Below are 6915 nucleotides of genomic sequence, written 5' to 3'. Positions count from 1 at the left end.
CTTCTTAGGAAAAAAGTTGTAACGAAAGGCACTAATTCCATACGGTGTAGTTGAGAAGAGCATGAAGATGTGGAGGGAATTGTGTCATCCTTTTCATAGATGTTTCGGTCGGAAGGGACCTCCGTAGATCACCAAGTCCAACCCCAAGAAGAGCCACTTTATTTTATTTGGGGTGGCTTCTACCACAGGCCCATGACTAGTAAAGCTTATGTTGCTGCTTTCTGAGGATAATCATGCTCAGTTTCTTTTCTTAATCACTTTTTCTTGCTTCCAGCGCCATTATTTTTGTTTCTTGTCCAGAGACTTCCCGTTCTCCTCTTAACTGATGCTCAAAAGGAGTCAGAATCTGAGAAAATCCTTGTGACCAGGAGTTTCGATTAAACTGATACACTCAGTGCAGCTTTTTGCATTTTGTGGACTGCACGTAGCTCTTGTGGATAAGAAATTCTTGCTTTCTCGCATTTCAGAATGCTGAATGTGCACATTCAAGACTGGTTCAGACTTCCAGGACTTCAAGTTAATTTGTTCTGAGGTGGACGAGACTTTGCAAAAATACAGGTTTCCCTTGCTTTATGTGAGTTCTATATGTGCAAACTTGCTCTTGTGCAATGACCCTTTTAATACTAAAAATTCATTATATGCAAGGTAAATTCACTCTTATGCGATCGGTCCGGTGGAAGCCTGCAGTCAGCTGCTTTGTGCGGTGCATTGTAGGAGTGACGCACACAAAAATAGTCTCCTGTGTGGATCTGTGCTCCTTGCTAGTTGTCTGCAACGTATTTGTGGAGCCACCATCCCCATTATGATAGTGTTCTGCTTGTGTGTACTGTCTGCCCTTGGTGCAGGGCTGGGCAATTATTTTGTGTGGAGGGCCGGTTATGGAGTTTTGACAAGCCATCAAGGGCTGCATGGGTAGCTCTGCCTCTTGACAGGTGCTGTACCCCGTGGTCGCTATCTTGGGACCGGAAGTTCAGCCCCCTAACCCCTGACCTTTTGCCACCAGAAGTCCTTTCCCTTGCCTGCCAGAATTACTCCTTTCAGCAAGGAATTTTGCCACCTCTGACCCAGAAAAATACCAAATGGTATTCTAAAAATCAAACGTACTACAACATTCATTGATTTTCATTTCAAAAAATATTTTTGTCTAGAGTTACATGTGTTTGTGTAGTGTGCATAGAAGTGATGGTATAATAGCACCAGGGGGAGTGAGCAAATGGTTGCAGCAGGCTGGGGGGAAGGGGTAGTAAGCGGGCGCATGGAGTGCAATGACAGCTGGGTGGCAACACGGGACCCACGCTGGTGCACTGGGGCCAGCTCTGGTGGGGTCCAAAGCAGGATGACAGGAGTGCTGGGGTCCAGGCTGACATAGGCTCTGTCTCTGCTTGAGCAGCACAGCCTAGCTCCATAGAGGAGGGAGCCAGCCTGGCTCCACAGACTCCCTGGCAGCCCAGCCCCGTGCTCCTGCCGCCCCTCTCTGGGCCCTGTCAGCACTAGCCCCGGGGCACCAGCATGGGCCCTGCGCTTCCGCCCAGCTGTTGCTGCGCTCTGTGCACCTGCTCACTGCCCCTTCCCCCCTGCCTGTTGGCCTCTGGTACCACATGGTTCCCAGTTGCAGCTCAGGGACCAGCCCAGCCAGCCCTTAGGACTTGGGCAATCGCCCACAGTCCTCCCCTGCCTCCCCCCACAATCTTCTTATCTGTATTTCCCTCAGCGCAGGGAGGCAGGAGCAGTCCCAGGCCAGACTCCAGCAGCCGCTGCTAGGCAGAAACTTCTGGCTGGGGGGGCTAGGGGGTGGGGCGGGGCAGGGCTGGTCTTGCTACTGAGTCCTGCTGGCTCCCCCTGGCTCCTGCTGCCCCTGGCTACTGTCATCTTTGATGGGCAGCCAGGGGCAAATAAATATTAATTTTCTACATTTTTTTAGGGACTCAACAGGCTAGATAGAATGGCCTGGTAGGCCGGATGCAGCCTGTGGGCTGTATTTTGCCCATTCCCGTGTTGGTGAGTACCAAAATTGTCTTGTAGAAATGGGTCTGGGGGTTGGTACAGTCGAGATCTTGGGACGTATCCCTATTTGTTATATTGTAAAGTGGGTTCCCTTTATGCAAATTCAAGTTATGTGCCATTTTCCAGGAACACATGTACAGCATAAAGCGAGGGCAACCTGTACAGGAACATTTTATACGAGGGCTTATTTCACTGTTAGTCTACTCTTGGACAGAAATAGAGACAGCATCCAGGAAAGCTGTAACCTGAAGCATCTCAGGTAGTCACTGCTACTTCAGGATCTGAAACGAGCATTTGCCTGCATCTGTGTGGTGCTAGATTTCTTAGTGTTGATAAACAAGAACATTTGAGTGCCCTCTGTGTTAATGTAGGCCCTTAGTGGTCTAAACATTGTCAGAAAACTGAGCTGAGTCCTGTGTATTTTCATTCTTGTGTTTCCCAAAAGGAGGAAACGCTTTGAAACTCAACTTGCTTGCTTGCTTACTTGCTTACCTTGCTTGTTGGTTTTTTTTTTTTTTCCATGTCCTATTACATGTTATGATCTCTCTACCATATAGTTTCAGAGCAAAGAAGGATTCATGATCAAACTCTCTAGAATGGCCATCTTTTTTTTTTATCCAGCTGCTGATCAGGTCCAGTCAGTAAATTATTCAGAATCTGGTAGCTGAGAGCTTGGAACAGGTTTTCTTTGGTCCTCGGGCTTCTGTTCTGGGGGAAAAACATCATGGGCTCCAAGGTTGATCTCGGTTCTAGAATAAGTTATGTTGTAAATGATGGAGTAGACTGTTCTACACTGTCCTGTAATGCAGTAGCACCATTTCAGACTCCCATGATTCCTTAGAGTGGGACATGCATGATATAACATCTGTTCTTTTAGCTTTGACAGTTAATCTGCAAAGCCAGTCAGTGGAAGGAACATGAGGAAACCTGGATGTAAAGTTGCAACAGCATGAGAGGCAACACTTTTAAATTCAAAAGTTGCACTATTTTTTGTCAGGTCATTGTTCAGTGTTTATCCACTGCCGATTTTTCCAGTCTTAAGCTTCCTAAGTAGCAAAGGGTCCAGAAACACTTTCCATTTTCTTGTTAATCTTTAACCTTTTCTGCCATGCTCCAAGACTTGCAGTTTTAACTGAAATGTAGAGTATTAAACATAGCAACTCGGCTAACTACAGCTATAAAGTCAAAACCTGAAGAGGCATACCAACTTTAACTGCACTGGTATTTGTTGCTTTTAGCAGTGTTGGCACTTAATAAATCTGTGGTAGTACTTTCCCATTGAAGCATACACTGTTTAAATTCACACTTGAATTTGTTAACAGCTTTTTCCACATTAAAGGGGGAGGGGGAATTTTTTTCCAAATCCATGTGGTGGTTAATAATGGTTTGAGTTTCTGCGCCATGGCTTTTGTAACAGAGCAGGTAGGGTGTTTTTATATGCTGACCCTTTTTAGGCTCAGAACCTTCTGTAGGATTCTTGATCATTTTATATTACAAGTAATTATCAATTTTTGTAAACTTCAAAAGCCTTAATGCACTATACAGTATGTTCCACCGTATATTAAGCTGTGTCATTAATAGTCTTGCCTCCTTTAATATGGAAATATGTAAGCAAGGCTGGAGGAAGTAAAGATATTACTTCCTTCCACTGCATTTGCTTGGTGTATTCAGGTCAAACCAATGGCTCATGTCTTAGTAACCTGTAATTCAGGTTTAGTGAAGGTTTATGATTGACGGTCATTATTTGTATCTTAAGCACAGGTAACATTTATGCATTTATATGCTGCAAAAACTGGATTGGATGACTCATCTGGCTTTTAGTGCACTTATCTGGTAGGATATTATGTTCAAAAGAGCTGTTGCTGAGGGTCTAGCGCATGTTTTTTCCGAAGCATCTGTGATGTCTCAGATCACTGGTTTTGTCTGGTATGATGGCTTCCGTTTACCTGCTTGCATCTGCAAATGTGGACAGGTAAGATTTTGATAGAGGTTTGCTGAGTTACTTCCTAGCTTTCTGACAGATAAAGGCAAAAGAAGATTAGAAAACTGTAGACAATAACTGTAGCTGTCATGTGAAATAACATGATCAACAAGATGTCTTGTCTTGTCTTTCAAACAACTACCTGACCTGAGCTGCTTGAAGAAATCTGCAAAGTAGAACTAATCATTAACCACATACTGCAAGACAGTAGGTAGGTGTTATCAGCAGATGCTTTAGACAGCTGTTAATTATTGCAGACTTCCTCTTTAATTTACTCTTTTGTAATTACTAATATCTAACAGTGCTCCTAGGGTAGGAGAAGCAGGCCCAACAATTCTTGCTTCTGTGTATTCAGCATTGCCAACTATGCATTCAGAAATCAAGGCCCCCAAAAGATGATACTTTTAAATTTGCTCCTCCTTATTGTCAACTGAATTTTGAGCATTTAGGGAGTTTACTTTCAAGTTTCTTTCCGTGCTGATGAGTACTATAGATACTTTAACATTTAAAGTTTAAATGAAACCTGACACTTGTGACTTCAGAAGCTGGGGCTCCAAAAGTGTCAAGCATCTGTGAGACTTGCAAGAAAACAACAAATGTTGGAGTTGAGCTTAAAGGACCGTTAGAATAAGCTAGGTGATATAGATGTCAGTTGGTGATGAACACAGGCACAAACTTCTGTTTGAAGATGCCAAGTGATGGAGAACCTGTCGTTTCTATAGTTTAATTACTTCCCTGTTAGAATTTTGCTTGTTCCTGTTTTGAGTTTATCTGACCAATGTTTGTTCACTTGGCTCTAGGTATCCTCTAGTGCTTGGGAAGTTTCTCTGTGTGGAAATACTTAAACACTGTATGTTACTTCTCAATCTTTTTGATATAACAGATTGGTCATGCTGCTTCAGTATAAGTTATCTTCTCTAGCCCTCAAATAAGTATATGGGTGTTTTTGGTGTAGTCTCTCTCTCTCCCTCTCTCCCTCTCTCCCTCTCTCTCTCTCTCTCTCTCTCTCTCTCTCTCTCTCTCTACCTTGCTCATTACAAACCTTGACACCAGAACATAGAATTACTCTATCTACACACAACTCCTGCCTCTGCATCCAAGTATCAAATTGGATTTTTTCTTCAATGTTGTGCCAGGATGTTTCTTTATAAATAGTCCCTGAATCTTTTCAAAGACTTTGCCTTTCAGGTTATATTCCATCAGCCCATGTACCTACCATGTGTTCTTTGTTCCTGGATTATGGTTTTGCATTTAGGTGTGCAGAATTATTTTTGTTTGAATGGGCCAAACTGACACACTTACTAAAAAGGAATCCCTTAGCATTTTTTAGGTGCTGTGACTTTTTGTAGCAACGTTTTCTTTAAGTTCTGTCTTCAAGTTTTAAAGCACCACTGCCACAATGGTAGACTGGCACCTCAGAAATCAACTTGAAACACATACTTTTTCTTTAAGAAAAATCAATCTTTCTCCTTGCTCCTTTTGTCTCTTTAGTGTTGCCTTACTCTTTCATTTGCTTACTTATGAGCTACTTTTAGTTTAAAATATTTGCTTTAAAATCTACTTTTCTACGATCTGTTATACAGATAGGCAAAGGTTTAAACTCTTACTACTGTTAATTAAGTTTGTACATGTGTAGTAAAAGCTCTGTTGACCGGCACCTTACAAGCTGGCATGTTCTGTTAACTGGTATGGCGTCTTGTAAGGTAGAGTGAAACTGGAAATGCCCACCATGGCACATCGGTTTCTCTGGACCCCCATGGCGTGGGGCAAAGCAGGCTGCGCAGGGCCAGTCTGCCTGTCCCTCCGGGCTTGTGGGAGGGTTGGCGATGCTGCAGGAGGGGTGGCGGGAGAAGCAGTGGCCTGAACAGGCAAAGACTCCTGTTCGGGCCTCTTGATTTAACCAGCATATATTGTTATCTGGCACCCCCCATTCCCCATGGGTGCCAGATAACAAAGCTTTTACTGTAATATAAAACAGACAAACATACCAAAAAAAACCCCAAAGCAAACTCATCTACTTATCCTGGGGAGGATTGCATCCCTGTTCATGTTGGTGTTCTTTGGAGACTGGGATAATTTGGGGTAGGGACTGTCTTGTCTGTGTATTTCAGTATTGCTCCAGAAGCAAAAATTCTCTTTGCTAGTGATCTGCAGCTGAAGTTCGTCCCAGTTCATACTAGGTTGTGATATTTCTGGTTTTTAAGCTTCATGCCTCACTTTTCCTTTCTATTGGATAAGATCATAAGTGGTAGATTTGTTTGCACTGTCATAATATGACTTTTAAATACTTGTGTGTCAAGTGTACAGCACAAAAAGAGGAAACACAAGCCAGGGAATGTACAAAGCCCATAATAGGGGGGAAGTCCTAAACAGTAATATTTTTTTCCTAGTGTAAAAAAACTGAAAATCCAGTGCTTTGAAACAGGAATCAGTTCAGAGTTTTCCCTCATTTTGCATGCTGAAATGTGTAGGGTTTTTTTTATTTTTGGGAGTGTTTTTTTTTTGTAATTTTAATAACATTTTTAGCACTAATATAACTTGCTGGTTATTTTGATTGGTAGTCCAAAGCCTTTTAACTTTGGAAATCAACTGTTGGGGTCCAAATGGACAAGCACAACTAGACCCCTTTTTATTCATGGTTCAAGAAACTGGAATTGTGTACAGAAGATGGTTCCAAGTTAGAAGTACCTCACCACGTAATTTAAAAAAGAAAGTGACATGGGGAAGGGTGCAGTAGGGAATCTTGCCACATGACCGTAGTCAAATTCTAAGAGCAGCACCATGCAAAATATGAATTTCTGCTTGAAGAAGCAGGGATATTACCATATTTACTCCAATCCAGATGACTTCTGAATTCTAAGATGCCTTCTCTCCCCAATAATTAGGTTCTACACATGAAACATTTTTAACTCTCTCCCCCCCCCCCCCCC

General features: G+C 42.7%; 1 protein-coding gene across 5 annotated transcripts in view; it reads left to right on the top strand.

The window, feature by feature from the left end:
- Positions 1 to 4117: 4117 nt before the first annotated feature.
- Positions 4118 to 6915, top strand: part of CSNK1G1 (casein kinase 1 gamma 1) — a 190238-nt gene continuing 187440 nt past the window's right edge. For all 5 annotated transcript variants that reach the window (XM_019504540.1, XM_019504539.1, XM_019504541.1 and 2 more), the window contains exon 1: positions 4118 to 4196. The gene's annotated coding sequence lies outside the window, so the exon portion shown is untranslated. The remainder of the gene's footprint in view (positions 4197 to 6915) is intronic.

The sequence above is a fragment of the Gavialis gangeticus genome, unplaced genomic scaffold, assembly GCF_001723915.1.
Source record: "Gavialis gangeticus isolate Ggan-Ray unplaced genomic scaffold, GavGan_comp1, whole genome shotgun sequence".
In the NCBI taxonomy this organism is placed as follows: Eukaryota; Metazoa; Chordata; order Crocodylia; family Gavialidae; genus Gavialis; species Gavialis gangeticus.
Note: the sequence above shows the minus strand (reverse complement) of the source record. Positions and strands in the feature narration are given on the sequence as shown.